Below are 18,758 nucleotides of genomic sequence, written 5' to 3'. Positions count from 1 at the left end.
ATAAGCCATGATCATATTGAATGGCGATGCAGGCTCGCAGGGCCGAATGGTCTACTCCTGCACCTATTTTCTATGTTTCTATGTATCATCTGGGCGTGCACATCTCTGAAGATCTTTCCTGGTCCGAGAACACCAATGCAATTATCAAGAAAGCTCATCAGCGCCTCTACTTCCTGAGAAGATTACGGAGAGTCGGTTTGTCAAGGAAGACTCTCTCTAACTTCTACAGGTGCACAGTAGAGAGCATGCTGACCGGTTGCATCGTGGCTTGGTTCGGCAACTTGAGCGCCCTGGAGAGGAAAAGACTACAAAAAGTAGTAAACACTGCCCAGTCCATCATCGGCTCTGACCTTCCTTCCATCGAGGGGATTTATCGCAGTCGCTGCCTCAAAAAGGCTGGCAGTATCATCAAAGACCCATACCATCCTGGCCACACACTCATCTCCCTGCTACCTTCAGGTAGAAGGTACAGGAGCCTGAAGACTGCAACAACCAGGTTCAGGAATAGCTACAGGTACTTCCCCACAGCCATCAGGCTGTTAAACCTGGCTCGGACAAAACCTGATTATTAATAACCATTATCTGTTATTTGCACTTTATCAGTTTATTTATTCATGTGTGTATATATTTATATTACGGTATATGGACACATTGATCTGTTTTGTAGTAAATGCCTACTATGTTCTGTGTGCTGAAGCAAAGCAAGAATTTCATTGTCCTATACAGGGACACATGACAATAAACTCACTTGAACTTGAACTTGAAGTACTTTTAGGGTCCCAGATTATCAAGATAATATCAGCCTTTACCTCATCATGACCTATTTTGACTTTACCAATGCCGTTAATCTTTTCATGGTACTTGTCCAACAGCCTGTACTGACATTTCTTCCAATAAAACATTATGAAGATTGAAGCAATGTATTTCGCTACTGCCAGAAAATTCATTCCTTCACTACTGAATGCATTCCCCTCCTTGATGGAGGCTGAACTAAACTCTTTGCAAACTGAAAATCCTATTGGATTCAAGCTGGGCTTCCAAACCCATCATTTGTCCATCAGCAGAGACACCAACTTCCACCACCCTGACATTACCTGCCTTCACTCCTGGCTCAATATTTTTGTTATTGAATACATTAGCAACTTCTAACTCAATTATTCCAACCATTTTCTGTCTGGTCCCTCATCTTGTTCTCAGCCTTAATCAGTCCATCCAAAACTCTGTTGCTCATTCTATTATTTACCTATATTCCATTCATCCATCATCACTGGAATTGCTAACCTAGAATACCCTCTTGGAACAGTCATTACACTTTAGAGATGCAGCGTGGAAGCAGGCTCTTCGGCTCACCAAGTCTGCGCCGACCAGCAATCACCACATACACTAACGCTATCCTACACACAAAGGACAATTTTACAATTTACAGAAGCCAATTAGGCTACAAACCTGTACATCTTTGGAGTGTGTGAGGAAACCGGAGCATCCAGAGAAAACCAGGTGGTCACAAGGAAAATGTACAAACTCCGTACAGGCAGCACCCATAGTCAGGATCGAACCAGGTCTTTGGCGCTGTTATGCACCTGTCCCACTTAGGAAACCTGAATGGAAACCTCTGGAGACTTTGCGCCCCACCCAAGGTTTCCGTGCGGTTCCCGGAAGTCGCAGGTGGTTGCCGGAGGTTGCAGGTAGTGGAAGCAGGTAGGGAGACTGACAAAAACCTCCGGGAACCGCACAGAAACCTTGGGTGGGGCGCATAGTCTCCAGTGGTTTCCGTTCAGGTTTCCTAAGTGGGACAGAGGCATAAGGCAGCAACTCTACCACTGTACCACCCCAACTAGCAATGTCTCAATGTCTCAAATTTCAAATTCTCACCCTTCTGTTGAAATTCTTCCATGGCTCCAATCCTTTCTATCTCTGTAACCTTCACAGCCCTATAAACTTCTTAGAACTCTACATTCATAACTGCTTGTGCTTATCCAGTCATCATATCATGGCTCTATTACTGGTGGTCTCGCCTTCAGCAGCCTGGTGCTAAACTTGGGAATTTCCTCCCAAAACATCTCTGACTTTGTATCTCTTTCCTTTTATAAGGTACTCCTTAAAACATTTGACCAAAATGTTAGAATATGTCCATAGGTGGCTCTGGCAGAGTTTATTTGATTCCAATTCCATGAAGTGCTCTCAGACATTTTACTACATTGTGGGTATTATAATAAATGTAATTTGTTCTTGATTAACCAGGAGAATATCCTTGTGTGAATGGTAGTATTTGACCTCAGCTTATCTTCCATCTTTCTGTTAACCTTTCTAAAAATGCTGCTCTATTCCACCCTGATTAAAGTTATCTAAAATGAAGATACTGGCAGCGAGACTTGTAAATCTAGCCTTAGCTTGAAGTAACATTATCATATTTACAATAAAAGCTTACACTTATAAAACTTCAAGGCCTTTACACAGGTGCTTGATAAATCTAAATTTAATATGGCAATAACTTGGAGTTCATATTATTTTTTAAAAAACTTAGATGGTGAGAAAGTCTTATGAAGAAATTCATGTCACCATTTGACAATCATTCTTCCAAAGGATTATGCTTTGATGGTTGAAATAATTGAGTCGAACTCATTATTTTACTAATCCTTTCTCATAATTAATATAATTGAACATTTCAAATCCTGCAAATAATCTCAGAATTAACAGTTGTAATCTGGATACCACATAAAAGTGAAAATAAAATATGTATTTGAATTCTCATTGCACCAATTAAATGTAATCTACCTTTATATTTGGATTACTGTCTTCAAATCCTCTTAAGAGGTTATATTTAATGTTCACTTAATCTGTCTACACATCTGTCAATTTGTTTTGTGGGTTGGAATGATGTTCATCCCCACTATATTTGATTACAAAAATATCTATATTTTCATTCAGATTTACATTGTTTTTGTTTTGTGTTCTATAATTTCTGTCGCACAATTGAACGATTAACTGATTGAAAGATACAGCATAGAAATAGGCCCTTTGGCCCACCAAGTCCACGCCAACCACAATCACCCGTTCATATTAGTTCTATGTGTAGGAACTGCAGATGCTGGTTTAAACTGAAGACTGACACAAAAAAGCTGGAGCGACTCAGCAGGTCAGGCAGCATCTTTGGTGAGAGGGAATAGGTGACGTTGCGGCTATGTTATCCCACTTTCGGATCCATTCCCTACACACAAGGAGCAATTGAGGGAGGCCAATTAACCTATAAACTCACTTGTCTGAGACGTGGGAGGAAACCTGAGCACTTGGTGGAAATCCATGTGGTCACAGGGAGAATGTGAACATGGAGCTCAAGATTAAACTCAGGTCTCTCTCTGGTGCTGAGACAGCAGCTCTACCAGCTGGGTCACCGTGTTGCCAGTGTAAAGGAGGTGTTATATTGTAAATTTGAAATAACATGACGTTTTGAATAATGCTTGTGAATATTCCCTCCTTTGGGTGAAGGCAGAGTGAGCAGTGGACATCTTTGTGATGCCCAAGTCTGATGCTGACTTAGTATCACAGTGAATTACAGAGTGATACTGAAGCTCCCAGTCAAAAAGGATGAAACTGCTCTATTTTTATCTTTTATAAATATAATCTCTAATGTCTTCCCAGCCATTTGGAGAGCTAAAAATAACTTTCATTTCCATGGCCCCTTTATTGTGGGAAAGACGGCCTGTGGTGTTTCATTGGAATATTATGACACAGAAAAATGACCTGAGCTGCACAAGAAAATAAAAGAGCAAATGACCAACAATCTGGTTCATGAAGCAGTTTTAAATAAAGAGAGAGAGAGAGCTTCTGAGAGGGACTTTCAGAGCTTATCATGTTCATAGCTGAAGGCACATCCTCCATTGTGAAATAATTAAGTTCAGAGATGTACAACACTTTAGTATGATCTTACTTCTACCAAATATATGTGTTTAATGCAGTAGTGTATCATGAAGATGTTTACCTCTGATGTAGTCGACCTGGTGAAAGACGCAAAATGCTGGAGTAACTCAGCGGGACAGGCAGCTTCTCTGGATAGAAGGAATGGGTGACGTTTCGGGTCGAGACCCTTCTTCAGAACTTACTCCAGCATTTTGTATCTATCTTCGGGGTAAACCAGCATCTCCAGTTCCTTCCTACACATTTAATCCACCTAGTGATTACTCAAGGTTAAAAAACAAAAATCATCACCACAGCATTTGACGTGCACCACCACCTGACAACACTAAAAAAAGCTGAGCTGGCATTTCTCTCATTACTTTAATTACCGAAGAAAACTTAATAACTTCAACAAAGCAGTATTTTTTTTTTTTAAAGCTATAGGGTTTTATATAACCCTAAGTTGTAAGACGAGGAAAATAAAATTATGCCAAAGTGACTTATCTGAATGGCATCCAATCCTTTGAGTAACCATAAAATGAAATAGAGGTGTAAAAATCTTGGAAACAATCCCAATATTCTATTCAATGTAATAATATTAAAAATAGTTTGATATTCAATAAAATAGATGCAAGATCCACACTGCTAACCTTGATAAATGAAGGCCCATAAAGTGCTGCTGTCTGTACTGGTAGCACTTTAGTACAAATGAGGTGATGTTGTGTCCCCGATTGTTGTAATGGAAAAGTGGCAACAGCTGAAACCTCTTTCGGCCAAAGCAGCAAAGATATGGTGGAGCAGATAATTAAAATTCTATCGATGGCTTAATGGGAAATCTATTTGCATGTTCTTGTTTCCACACGGCAGACCTCTTTGCTTTAGCAGCGTCTACACTGCCGGAATCCTACAAGATGAAGAAGCCCTCTTTGCTTCTTCCTGTGTTTCACCTGAAGAATGGAATTGGCAGGAGCTAGATATGAGAAGCCTTGAGTTCAAAGGAGAGGCGAGATAGGCTAGGGCTTATTTTTACTGGAGTGCAGGAGGCTTTGGGATGACCTTAAAGAGGTATATTATATAATCAGAGCCAAAGATAAGATAGATGGTAACAGTCTTTTTCTGGTGTAGGGGAGTCTAAAACTAGAGGCACATAAATCGAAGGAAATGGGGAAAGATTTAAAAGGGGGTTGATGGGCTACCTATTCACACAGAGAGCGGTGGGTATATGGAACGAGCTGCCAGAGGAGGCTGTAGATGAAGCTGCATTAAAGGAGCTTTGTGAACAGTTGTTGTAATTGAATAATGGGCCAATAAGTGTTTTTAATTTTGAGCTCCTTCAGTCAATAAAGCTATTGGACATTGGCTCTATGCCTCTTAACAATAAATTTATCGCACTTTGTATTACACATTATTAGCACTTGTGCATAGATTATTGTTTGACACAGCAAAAAAAATCAGAGTTGCTTGTACCATTATTTCATGTTAGAATAACCACAGTTACATGAATCAAAGCAATGATTCTGCATTTTTAGGGATAAATGATGACTGCTTTTAGTGGTATTGATTAAACAAGACTAAGAGACTGGACACAATTCTGCGGTGATTTTGTTATCCAACTGTATCACTAGAAAAGCCAGATTGAAACATAGAAAAATAGGTGCAAGAGTAGGCTATTTGGACCTTCGAGCCAGCACCTCCATTCAATATGATCATGGCTGATCATCTAAAATCATGCCCCATTCCTGTATTTTCCCCATATCCCTTGATTCCTTTAGCCATAAGAGCTATATCTAACTCTCTTGAAAACATGCAGTGAATTGGCCTCCACTGCCTTCTGTGGCAGAAAATTCCACAGATTCACAACTCTCTGAGTGAAGAAGATTTTCCTCATCTCAGTCTTAAATGGCCTACCCCTTATTCTTAATTGGCAGGGTATTGAAGTTAATCTCTCCCTAAAAAAAACCAAATCATGGGAGCACACACACTGTTACAATACCAGAATTCTCATCCCTCAAAGGCTAAAGATTGAGCACTTTGTAAAATATAAAAAGTGAAAATCATTATAAAGATATAATTTTTGATTTGTCGTATTTCCTATTCTGAGGCCCAAGTTAAATATTAAATTTACACTGTGAATCCCAGTATCAGATCTGATTGGAATGGGTCCCATTCAGGGTAAAGTATTGTGGGTTACAGTGGGGAAAGGGTGGGAAGCACTACATAAATCTGCTGCAGGAATCAAAAGCACACAGCAGTGCAAAGCACTCTGCATCACAAAAGAAAATCTGTTCTGCAGCGCATCAAAGGCCCATTTCTCATCAGTCTGTCCAACCAACAGATGCGTAGAGAGGTGCTGTTAATGAAATGATGTGAGTGCCACTAAAGAATATGAGAATATGAGATTGCTTTATAGTGGCAAGCAACACAACCTTCCTCTGAAAGTCTGAAGATGGGTTTCGGCCCGAAACGTTACCTATTTCCTTCGCTCCATAGATGCTGCTGCACCTGCTGAGTTTCTCCAGCATTTTTGTGTACCTTCGATTTTACAGCATCTGCAGTTCCTTCTTGAACACTTCCTCTGAAAGATGTTCAGCAGCAAAAGGTGAGTTAGTGGCTTGGAATACTGATTCTATTTCTTGCATGATTTTAGGACATTCAGGAAATCAATATATCGGGGTATTCAATATGAATAGAGTCTTCAGATAAAGAATCAGCCACAATTTCATTAAATGTTGGAGTAGGGGCCATACAGCCCGCAAATATTTTTTTTCTAAATTCTTTGTGATCACATAGTGCAGGAAAAATAAGGATCTTTCAATTGCAGAATGGATTGATTGAAACAAATCTGACTCCTAAAGTGACCTCTATGTCGCACTGGAGTACCAGAGTGCTCCTTAAATCCCCAGGCTTTGCTCAGAAAGCATTCCAACATCCATACCTTGCAATGCATTCACATTTCAAACATGGGGAGTAAGTACTCTGTGCATGTATATACCCAGTCATAAATGTATATTAAAGCAAGCTGTGTTTAAAAATGTGCACGTAATGGTGATCAGCGTGAATTAATTTGCACTGATACCACAAAAGCAACACACTCCTTGGAAATAAGTGTCAAAAGGGTGTGGAGGGATGAGCTTTTAGAGATTTTAAATGCACAAATTATGAAGAGGAGCAAATCAGGGTAATAAAACCGTGCAAAAATGAAAGAAAACAAAACATGAAAATCCATTATTGAAAGGATGGGATTGAAAGCAAAGGAAATTATTACACAAGGTATATTGAAAGTTCATTGAAGTAGAGAAAATAGGTGCAGGAGTAGGCCATTCGGCCCTTCGAACCAGCACTGCCATTCAATATGATCATGGCTAATCATCCAAAATCAGTTCCCCGTCCCTGCTCTCTCCCCATATCCTTTGATTCCTTTAGCCCTAAGAGCTATATCTAACTCTCTATTGAAAACGTCCAGTGAATTGGCCTTCACTGCCTTTTGTGACATTATGTGAAAATGTTTTCCTCATCTCAGTCCTAAATAGCCTATCCCTTATTCTTAAACTGTGACCCCTGCTTCTGGACTCCCCCAACATTGGGAACATTTTTCCTGCTTCTAGCCTGTCCAACCCCTTACGAATGTTATATGTTTCTATAAGATACCCTCTCATCCTTCTAAATTCCAGTGAATATAAGCACAGTCGATCCATTCTTTCATCATATGTCAGTCCTGCCATCCTGGGAATTAACCTGGTGAACCTACGCTTCATTCCCTCATTAGCAAGTACGGCCGTCCTCAAATTAGGAGAGCAAAACTGCACACAATACTCCAGGTGCGGTCTCACCAAGGCCCTGTACAACTGCAGTAGGACCTCCCTGCTCCTATACTCAAATCCTCTAGCTATGTAGGCCAACATGCCATTAGCTTTCTTCACTGCCTGCTGTACCTGCATGCTTACTTTCAGTGACTGATGTACAAGCACACCCAGCTCTAGTTGCACCTCCCCTTTTCCTAATCTGACACCATTCAGATAATAATAAGCTGCCTTCTTGTTTCTGCCACCAAAGTGGATAACCTCACATTTATCCACATTATACTGCATCTGCCATGCATCTGCCCACTCACCAACCTACCCAAGTCACCCTGCAGCCTCATAGCATCCTCCTCGCAGCTCACACTGCCACCTAGCTTTGTGTCATCCACAAACTTGGAGATGATACATTTAATTCCTCCGTCTAAATCGTTAATATATATTCTAAATATATACAGTATATATGTTCACTCACTTTGAAGCAATATCAAAACAGTGTAAAAATATATAAGAAAATGATATCAAATTTGGAAGGTTCGGCATTATATATAGTTTAAGCCTCATTTCCCAGGAAATAGCAAAGAATGATCAGTGATTCAATGGGGACATTCATGATTATGAGAGTCATTGAGTGTAGGAAAGAACTGCAGATGCTGGTTTAAATCGAAGGTAGACACAAAATGCTGGAATAACTCAGCGGGACAGGCAACATCTCATGATACCTCAGGACAGATGCTGCCTGTCCCGCTGAGTTACTCCAATATTTTGTGTCTACCATGAGAGTCATTGAGTTATACAACACAGAAACAAACCCTTTGGTTCACTATATTAATGCCAACCATCAAGTACTCAGCTATACTAATCACATTTACCAGTACTCGGTCCATAGCCTTCCATGCATTGGTGATTCCAGTGCTCGTCCAGTTGTATCCTAAATGCTGCCTCCAGCACCTTTTCAGACAGTGCCTTTCAGATTCCAACCATTTGTGGGTGATTTATTTTGTCCTCAGATTCCCTCCAAACCTCTTACTGCTCACCACAAACCTGTGCCCTCTGGTTTTAAACATCTTTGTTGTGGAAGCCAATTGAATCAAACTGAAGTCAATTAACCTGCAAACCCTGTACGTCTTTGGAGTGTGGGAGGAAACCGGAGCACCTGGGGAAAACCCACACGGTCGCAGGGAGAATGTACAAACTCCGTACAGACATCACCCATAGTTGGTATTAAACCTGGGTATCTGGCACTGTAAGACATCAACTCTACCGCTGCGCTACTGTGCTGCTCCTGGTTTAATGCCGATATGCCTGCTCCTATGTCTTATGGTCACTATACCCATTATCCATACCCCTCATCATTTTGTGTAAGAAAGAACTGCAGATGCTGGTTTAAATCGAAGGTAGACACAAAATGCTGGAGTAACTCAGCGGGTGAGGCAGCATCTCTGGAGAGAAGGAATGGGCGTTGGGATCCCACTACTGGCCACATCTTCCCATCTCCACCCCTTTCTGCTTTTCGCAGAGACCGTTCCCTCTGAAACTCCCTGGTCAACTCGTCCCTTCCCACCCAAACCACCCCCTCCCCAGGTACTTTCCCCTGCAACCGGAGGAGATGCAACACCTGTCCCTTTATCTCCCCCCTCAACTGCATCCAAGGACCCAAACAGTCTTTCCAGGTGAGGCAGAGGTTCACTTGCACCTCCTCCAACCTCATCTACTGTATCCACTGTTCCAGATGTCAACGTCTCTACATCGGCGAGACCAAGCGCAGGCTCGGCGATCGCTTCACTGAACATCTCCTCTCAGTCCATCTTAACCTACCAGATCTCCCGGTGGCTCAACACTTCAACTCCCCCTCCCATTCCCAATCTGACCTTTCTGTCCTGGGCCTCCTCCATTGTCAGAGTGAGGCCCAGTGCAAATTGGAGGAACAGCACCTCATATTTCACTTGGGTAGTGTACACCCCAGCGGTATGAACATTGACTTCTCTAACTTCAGATAGCCATTGCTTTCTCTCTCCATCCCCTTCCCCTTCCCAGTTCTCCCACTAGTCTTACTGTCTCCACCCACATTCTATCTTTGTCCCGCCCCCTCCCGACATCAGTCTGAAGAAGGGTCTCGACCCAAAACGTCACCCATTCCTTCATCATTTTGTTGCCCCTATTTCCTCCACTCCTAGGAAAATAAACCCAATCTATCCAGTCTCTCCTCATACATGAAATGTACCATCCCAGGCAAAACCCTGGGGAATCTCCTCTGCAGTGCATTCATATCATTCTTATAATATTGTGACAGATCTTCACACAATACCCCAGCTGTGCCAAAACCAAAGTTTTATAACTTTGTCACATGACCTCCATGCTCTTATGTTCTATTCCCTAGCTAATGAAGACAAACATCCTGTAGAACTTGTCTTTCTGTACTTTAGAGGTCTAAAGACGTACACCGTGGTCCATTTACTCAGTACTTCCTAAGGCTGCGCCATTCATGGTATATGTACAACCTTTATTAGATCTCCCAAAATGCATCGACTCGCACGTGTCAGGATAAGACTCCATCTGTCATTGCTGTGTCCAACTTGACAGCAGTTCAATATCATTATGTAGTCTCCTCACTATCACAACAACGAGTTTGGTCAAAGGTACACAAAAATGCTGGAGAAACTCAGCGGGTGCAGCAGCATCTATGGAGCGAAGGAAATAGGTGACGTTTCGGGCCGAAACCCTTCTTCACCTGACATGAAAGGAGCTTTTTGCTATTGCACAAAGTCACTTTGAAAGTGTCTGTGCTTGATGGCACCTTTATATGGAGGAAAGGCCGAGGACTATTAAAGCGTTTAACAAGTATTTATGAGTACTGATGATTACACAAATGTCCATTTCAGCTCCATGATACATGTATATCGTTATCAGGCAGCTGTTGTTACATTTGATCATTTGTTTCTCCTTGGGGAGATCTCTTTCTCATTTGCGGTTTCCGTGATGAGGCTTCTTCATAAAGCAAAGCTGTGCAGCGTACAATCACAACTTTGAAAATGTTTGAGGCATCCAGATACAACTTCAACATGCCATGAGGTCTCAGTAGTTATCTTGGCACATTAACACACCTACTTACACTTTCTTGCTCAGGCGCAGGCTTGAGAAAAACTTTGGAGGACAGCCAGAAGACGCCCAGAAAATTAATTTTCAGTGTACTGGCAGAGCGCAGGGCTTACAAATGAAGGCTTCAGAGTAATTGGTAGGGAAGTAACAATCCAATATCGTGCTACAAACCTTGACTTTGCTCCACACAGAAGGTAATTATCTTCACTGCTCTAATTTGCTCGATTTAGATGAGTGAATTAAATGTAACATATCCAAGTTTGCAGTTGACACAAGCTGGGTGGCAGTGTGAGCTGCAAGGAGGATGCTATGAGGCTGCAGGCTGACTTGGGCAGGTTGGGTGAGTGGGCAGATGCATGGCAGATGCAGTATAATGTGGATAAATGTGACGTTATCCACTTTGGTGGCAAGAAATTCCGTTCAGACCGAAATGTCTGAATGACAATAAAGGATACTTTGACTTTTGAGAACAAGAAGGCAGATTATTATCTGAATGGTGTCAGATTAGGAAAAGGGGAGGTGCAATGAGTCCTTGTACATCAGTCACTGAAAGTAAGCATGCAGGTACAGCAATCAATGAAGAAAGCTAGTGGCATGTTGGCCTTCATTGTGAGAGGATTTAGGAGCAAGGAGCAAGGAGGTCCCACTGCAGTTGTACAGGGCCCTGGTGAGACCACACCTGGAGTATTGTGTGCAGTTTTGTTCCCCTAATTCTTGCTATTGAGGGAGTGCAGTGTAGGTTCACCAGGTTAATTCCCGGGATGGCAGGACTGACATATGATGAAAGAATGGGTCGACTGGGCATGTATTCACTGGAATTTAGAAGGATGAGAGGCTATCTTATAGAAACATAAAATTCTTAATGGATTGGACAGGCTAGATGCAGAAAAATTGTTCCCAATGTTGGGGAGCCCAGAAGCAGGGGTCACAGTTTAAGAATAAGGGATAGGCCATTTAGGACTGAGATGAGGAAAAACATTTTCACCCAGAGAGTTGTGAATTAGTGGAATTCTCTGCCACAGAAGGCAGTGGAGACCAATTCAATGGATGTTTTCAAGAGAGAGTTGGATTTAGCCCTTGGGGCTAAAGGAATCAAGGGATATGGGGAGAAAGAAGGAACGGGGTATTGATTTTGGATGATCAGCCCTGATCATATTGAAGGACGGTGCTGGCTCGAAGGGCCGAATGGCCTACTCCTGTATCTATTTTCTATGTTTCTATGTTTCTAGTTTCTATGTTTCTGCTGACAGACATCTTAATGTGAATGAATTATACAACGTGTAAGTACCACCGGGAATCCCACTTTGCACTATGTATATTACCCTGGCAAGTTGCTGCCAGTTGCTCATGGAGAAACTGATACATTTGTTTGCTCTGACGAGCACTGCAGCAGTGAATAAGAATATCACAGATAACAATGGCACATGGAGAATGCTTGGACTGCAGAATGTGGGAATAAGTGGACAGTGGGGCAATTGTGGATAAACACGTTGCAAATGTCTCTGTCATGAATCATGCCAGCTCAGAGTTAATGAGCTGGAATCAGATTAGCGCAAGCTTCGTCATACAGGGTTAGAAATAGCATGACTATCTACAACAGAACAATTAGAACACATTCATATAGAACTATTCAGAAGGGGAACAGGTTCTTCGGCCCAACTCGTTCATGCCAACCAAGATGCTAATATAGCTAGCCGCAATTGTTTGCTGTGTCTGGCCCATGTCAATCCAAACCTTTCCTATCTATGTACCTAACCACTGTCCGAGTGTTGTTAAAATGTCATCATTGTATCTGCCTCTCCCACTTCCTCTGGCTGCTCAATCCATATATGCACCGTGCCCTGTGTGAGAAAACTGCCCTCAGTCAGATCCTTTTTAAATCTTTTCCCTCTCACCTTAAATCTATGCCCAAGATAGATACAAAATGCTGGAGTAACTCAGCGGGCCAGGCAGCATCTCTTGAGAGAAGTATGGGTAACGTTTCGGGTCGAGACCCTTCTTCAGACTGAGGGAGATCTTCGGCTTAAACCAGCATCCGCAGTTCCTTCCGACACATTAAATCTATGCCCTTCATTTTTAGAGTCCCCTGTCATGGGGGAAACAAGTGCATCTATTCATCTTACCCCTCTTGATTTTATAAACCTCTATAATGTTACCCCTTGGCCTCCTTCACTCCAAGGAAAGTAATCTTGTCCTGTCAAGCCTGTCCTTCTAATTCAAACCCTCTGGAACAGGTAACATTTTATAAACCTTTTTTTACATTCATTCCAGTTTAATGATATAATTCCGATAGCAGAGTTGAACATGGAAACCGGTTCCTTGGCCCAACTCGATTATGCCAACCAACTGTACAGAATATTCCAAATGTGGCTATATGTCTTATAGAGCTGTACATGACATCCCAACTCCTGGACTCAGCACCCAGACTAATGAAAGGAAGCATGCCAAATGTCTGTCTACCTCACTATGCAATTGACACTTGGGAAGACAGGAGAAACCTTGAAGAGGTATAGGGAGGAGAACTGCAGAAAATGATCCTATCAAAGCATTATGAAATTTTTCCCAGCTTCTCTGTTCTGAAAAGGGTCTTATACCTGAAACATTACATTTTGTTTCTCTTCTCCAGATTGGTTTCATCATTTCCTGGGTTTTAGCTCAAATTTCTAGCATCTTGATTTACATCCCATGGAGTATTTCAGTTTGTGGAGAGAAGGAAATCCGTTTGTGTGGGCAGGTTGGGCCGAAGGGCCTGTGTCCACACTGTAAGACTCCAGGACTCAATATCCACTCTATATCCAAACCTATATTGAACAACCAAGTTTTATTAAGCTAAATGTTGCCATATGCATCAGAGAATTGACCCAGTTCCAACCCTTGTATGTCTGGGTCACGGGTTAGTCAATTTGCTCTGAAGTGAACTGTGCTATCAGATAACATGTTCTTCAGATTGAGATGTTACATAGTCTACAATTGATTATGTGACAATCGAAATCCCAACCACAATCCTCACTTGTGAAAGTTATGCCCCTGTCCCACTTAGGAAACCTGAACGGAAACCTCTGGAGACTTTGCGCCCCACCCAAGGTTTCCGTGCGGTTCCCGGAGGTTTTTGTCAGCTTCCACTACCTGCAACCTCCTGCAACCTCCGGGAACCACACGGAAACCTTGGGTGGGGCGCTAAGTCTCCAGAGGTTTCCGTTCAGGTTTCCTAAGTGGGACAGGGGCATTTACAGTTTCTGCGGCTTTTCCATCTGGGTCTGCACTGGCTGAGAATTGGAGCAGCTGACTCCTCACACCAAGCTTTATATCTTAAACACAAAGAAGGGATTAAACTTCCTTGTGCATGATTAGCTGCCTGGGTCACTGTATTTTTAGTAATGGCCTTGAATTTACAGTTAGAATTAGTTTAACATTAATCTTTTATTTATTGCTGAATTATAAAATATAAGGAGATTATTCTATTCCACAGTGAAAATAGCTATTCAAAACCAAATATCTTTGTCAAGAAAGTTGTCAAGGAGTCTAATAAGTCTGGAACTAGGTTGTTATCTTTCACTAACCTAACAATAATCGGCTAAAGAAACACAAGCGTAACCAAGGAGGTCACTCCGCTCTTCAGGTGAATAGGGAATCCAAAATAACTTGGGCGGCACGGTGGCACAGCAGTGGAGTTGCTGCTTTACAGTGCCAGAGAACCTGGTTCGATCCTGACTATCGGTGCTGTCTGTACGGAGTTTGTACGTTCAACCCGTGACCGCATGGGGTTTCTCCGAGTGCTCCGGTTTCCTCCCACACTACAAAGACGTACCGGTTTGTAGGTTAATTTGCTTGGTAAAGTTGTAAATTGTCCCCAGTGTGTGATAGTGTTAGTGTGCAGGGATCGCTAGTCGGCGCAGACTCGGTGGGACTGAGGGCTGCTGTTGTCTAAGGCAATTCCCCCAGATTGATCCCTATCACAGATATACATTGACTCAGGAATCTGATCCTAAATCCCTAAGCATGCTCCAGCATTTCCTCCTAGATCAGATGCTTGCTAGCAGGGGTCTTTTGACAAGGTCCCAAATGGCAGGCTGGCCAAAAAAATAAAAGCCCATGGAATCTAAAAGCAAGCAGCAAATTGGATCAAAAATTGGCTCAATGGAAAGAAGCAAAGGGTAATAGTTGACAGATGTTTTTTGTGAGTGGAAGGCTGTTACAAAAGATTTACAGGATGTTGCCAGGATTTGCAAACTCTAGCCATGAGTAAATATTGGATAAGCTTTGCTTGTTTTCTTTGGAACAGAGGAGGCTAAAGAAAGATTGAGTTGAGGTGCATGAAATTATGAAAGGCCTAGCTGGGATAAATAGGACTGGCCTATTTCCCTTCGATTCAAAAGACAGGGGCTAAGATTTAAGAAATTAGAAGAGCGATGAAGAACATTTCAAAGAATGGTTGGGAAGTGTAGCTCATTGTCTCAACAGGTAGAAGGCAGAAATCCTCAGTGCAATAAAAATAGAGAGTGAAAGTCAAAGACCTATTTTCTAAATCGGGTAAGAAAAAGAAATATTAACTCTCTTTTACTCTCCACAGATGCAGCCTGACCTGTTGAGCATTTGAATATTTTGCTTTTAGATATTTAATTACTATCTGAATGTGTATCGGAAGAGCCATGTCTTATTGAGCCACTGGTTCCCCCTGCATTCTAAATGCCCAGTTTACAACCACCTCATACATACGAGCAAGCATTTGGGAGACTGGCAGGATGAATGTGGATGAATCTACCAGCTGCCTAGGGGCTGCAGTCATCTTCTGCCAGGTGAGAGCAGAGAATTTCCAAGTGCCCTCTCTCCCCACCTATTTCCGAAGCCACAACCATCGGGGGGGGGAGGGGGGGGGGGCTGTGTTGAGCTGAGGAGAGCTGGGAGCTGGGAGCACCGAGCAGGCTCATCCACTCACTGGGTCAGTGAGGTCGGCTGGCGGCTACTTTTCCCACACTTGCCCACTCTCCCGCCCAGCTATTTCTGTGATCTTCTCCCACACATTGTCTTGTTTGTTTCTGATTTAAGAACAATTCTCAGGAACTAAACCTTCTTGTAATCTGGGGACTGCCTGCATGAACCTTATATCAGAAGGTGGGAATAGGATTAGCTCATTATTGGTTTGCATGGGCATGTTGGGCTGATAGTCCTCCTCCTGGTGCATATGTTCCACTTTTGTTTCTTCCCCTCCTCTCTCTTTTTAGCCATGAAGAGAGGGCAGGTCTTCTCAAGGCACGTGGTTCAGGGATTGAATTCTCAATCTGACACCAATGGGCTTGGGCTTTGATTTCTCTCCCATTGCAGCTTCCACTCTTATTCCATTCTACATCCATGAATCCACCCGAGTTCAACAGCTCTCTCAGGGCAAACAGCTCTGCATTGGTGAAATGCCAACATTTCCAGATTGCAGAAATACGTGAATTTATACAAATTAAAATTAGCTTAGTATCTGCAAATATATTGGGGATATTCATAAAGAAGGCATCTAAATTGATGAGAAATGGTTGTTAATAGTACAGTAGGTTTCAAAAATACGGTACACACCTTCCTTGGATTCTGAACACCTGACTGACTTCTGGACATTTCCACTTACGAACAAGCTCCCATAATATTATTAGATTCGAAAGTCTAAAGGATATACTGTTCTACAAATTAGCTTACTCTCTCTGTGAACATTTTGGAATTGCTCTTTCTTATCAGTCTTATGTGCTTTCGATGCCCTCCACTGTAATAAAGTGGAGGTATGGTTACCATATAGAGTGATTTTTGTCTGCTTTGCGACATGGACGAAATTGCTCATCCTGCTGCGGGAAAGATGCCATTAAACTGGAAGGAGCACAAAGAAGATTCATGATGATATTGTCAGGACTCGAGGCCCTGAGTTATAGGGAGAGAGCAAGTGTGACATTATTCCTTGGAATGTAGGAAACTAAGGGGTGGTCTTATAGGGCGAATCATGAAGGGGCTTAGCTAGGGTGAATGAACATAGTCTCTTTCCCAGGGTTGGGGAATCAAGAGAGAGCATAGGTTTAAGGCGAGAAGGGAAAGATTTAATTGGAGCCTGAGGTCGGTGAACTGTTTTTTCTTTAGTTCTAGAGAGACAGCACAGAAACAGTCCCTTCGGCCCACCGAGTCCGCACTGGCCAGCTATTCCCGCACACTAACACTATCTTACACATACTGGGGACAATTTTACATTAATACCAAGGCCAATTGCCTACAAACTCGTACGGCTTTGGAGTGTGGGAGGAAACCGAAGATCTCGGAGAAAACCCACGCATGTCATGAGGAGAACGTACAAACTCTGTACAGGCAGCATCCATAGTCAGGATCGAACCCGGGCCCCTGGGGCTGGAAGGCAGCTACTCTACCGCTATGCCACCGTGCCACCAGAGGACGTGGTTGAAGCCAGTACAATACCAACCTTTATAAGATATTTGGACAGGTTAGGCTTTAGAGGGATATGGGCCTAACTTGGGCAAATAGGATTATTTTAGATGGGACATCTTGGGCGACATGGATGAGTTCAGCTGAAGGGCCTGTTTCCATGCTGTGTGATTCTATGAGAATAGGCCACGATGGAAACTCTCAGGGAATCCTTTAGCTTAACCACAAACTGTTCACGGCATTTGAGTACAGTGGGTAGGATGTGCTGCACTGTTGGAACCCTTATTTTGATTTTAAACAATCTGCCCTCTCAGGTGGTTTCTAAAAATCTCAAAGCATTATTCAGACTGAAGGTGATTTGGCAATATTTTGATTATAATTCATCTCTCAATCAGTATACCTAAATCTGATTATGTAGTCAATTATTGCTATCCTGTTTCAGGAATTTTGCTATTCTTTCTATACATGAAAGGAGGAAGATTCCCAGTAGCGCAAATTAGAAAGACAAGAACACCAAGAACACAGGAAGAAAGTTAAATTAACTATCGGTTCACCTAGGTATGACTCAATAAGTACCTCCTGCAGCACTCACAGAATTTCCAGTGGGAAGCTCCCTCTGGGATTAAGAAAACACCTTTTGTCACAGTTGGATTGGAATAATGGGAAATGGTTGCTTCCATGAGAGAGAAAGAGGGAGAGAGAAAGAGGGAGAGGGGGAGAGAGGGGGAGAGAGGGGGAGAGAGGGGGAGAGAGGGGGAGAGAGGGGGAGAGAGGGGGAGAGAGGGAGAGAGGGAGAGAGGGAGAGAGGGAGAGAGGGAGAGAGGGAGAGAGGGAGAGAGGGAGAGAGAGAGAGAGAGAGAGAGAGAGAGAGAGAGAGAGAGAGAGAGAGAGAGAGAGAGAGAGATATATATATATATATAGGGGGGTAGAGAGGGTGTGGAGGAAAGGGAGAGAGAAAAGGGGGGAGAGGCGAGAGAGGGAAAGAGAGTGAGGGAGAAGGTGAGAGAAAGTAGGGAGAGAGAAGTGGAAGAGAGAGGAGAAAGGGGAGGGGGAGGGGAGAGGGGGGGGGGAGTGGGGGATGGGGAGATGGAGATGCTGGGGGAGGGGGGTTGTTTATGTAAAAAGAGGATGATGCCAAGATTTCTGAGCTACAGTAGTATTTTTTGTTTCATGGCTTCCTTTCCTTTAATTCTTTATTGTGCAAATTCAGTTTAAAACTTCCCCTTTTTGACCAAACCATGCTGCTGTTAAGTTCCCCAAATACTAGAGATCCTTGTAATATCATGTGACTAGCATTGTTCCTACAAGGAAATGACTTTCAATGGAAGTCCTCACCCCTCCACTCTGAATAAAAAAGACCGTGCCAATGAGTGTTAGGTGCTTAATATCTACAGACAGAAGCAAAAAGGCACACAAAGCCAGACAAGCATCAGAAGGCATGAAATTAAGCTTGAAAATGTTTATCATAAATATTTGAAGTTTGGATTGGATACAAGGAAAGGTAAATTAGCACAGGATGGGGCCACTCAAAAATAGGCAAACCTGGTATGTGAAAAAAAGGTG

This window comes from Amblyraja radiata, chromosome 8, assembly GCF_010909765.2.
Source record: "Amblyraja radiata isolate CabotCenter1 chromosome 8, sAmbRad1.1.pri, whole genome shotgun sequence".
NCBI classification, from domain to species: Eukaryota; Metazoa; Chordata; class Chondrichthyes; order Rajiformes; family Rajidae; genus Amblyraja; species Amblyraja radiata.
The sequence above is the reverse complement of the archived record's forward strand: the minus strand, read 5'-3'. Positions refer to the sequence as shown.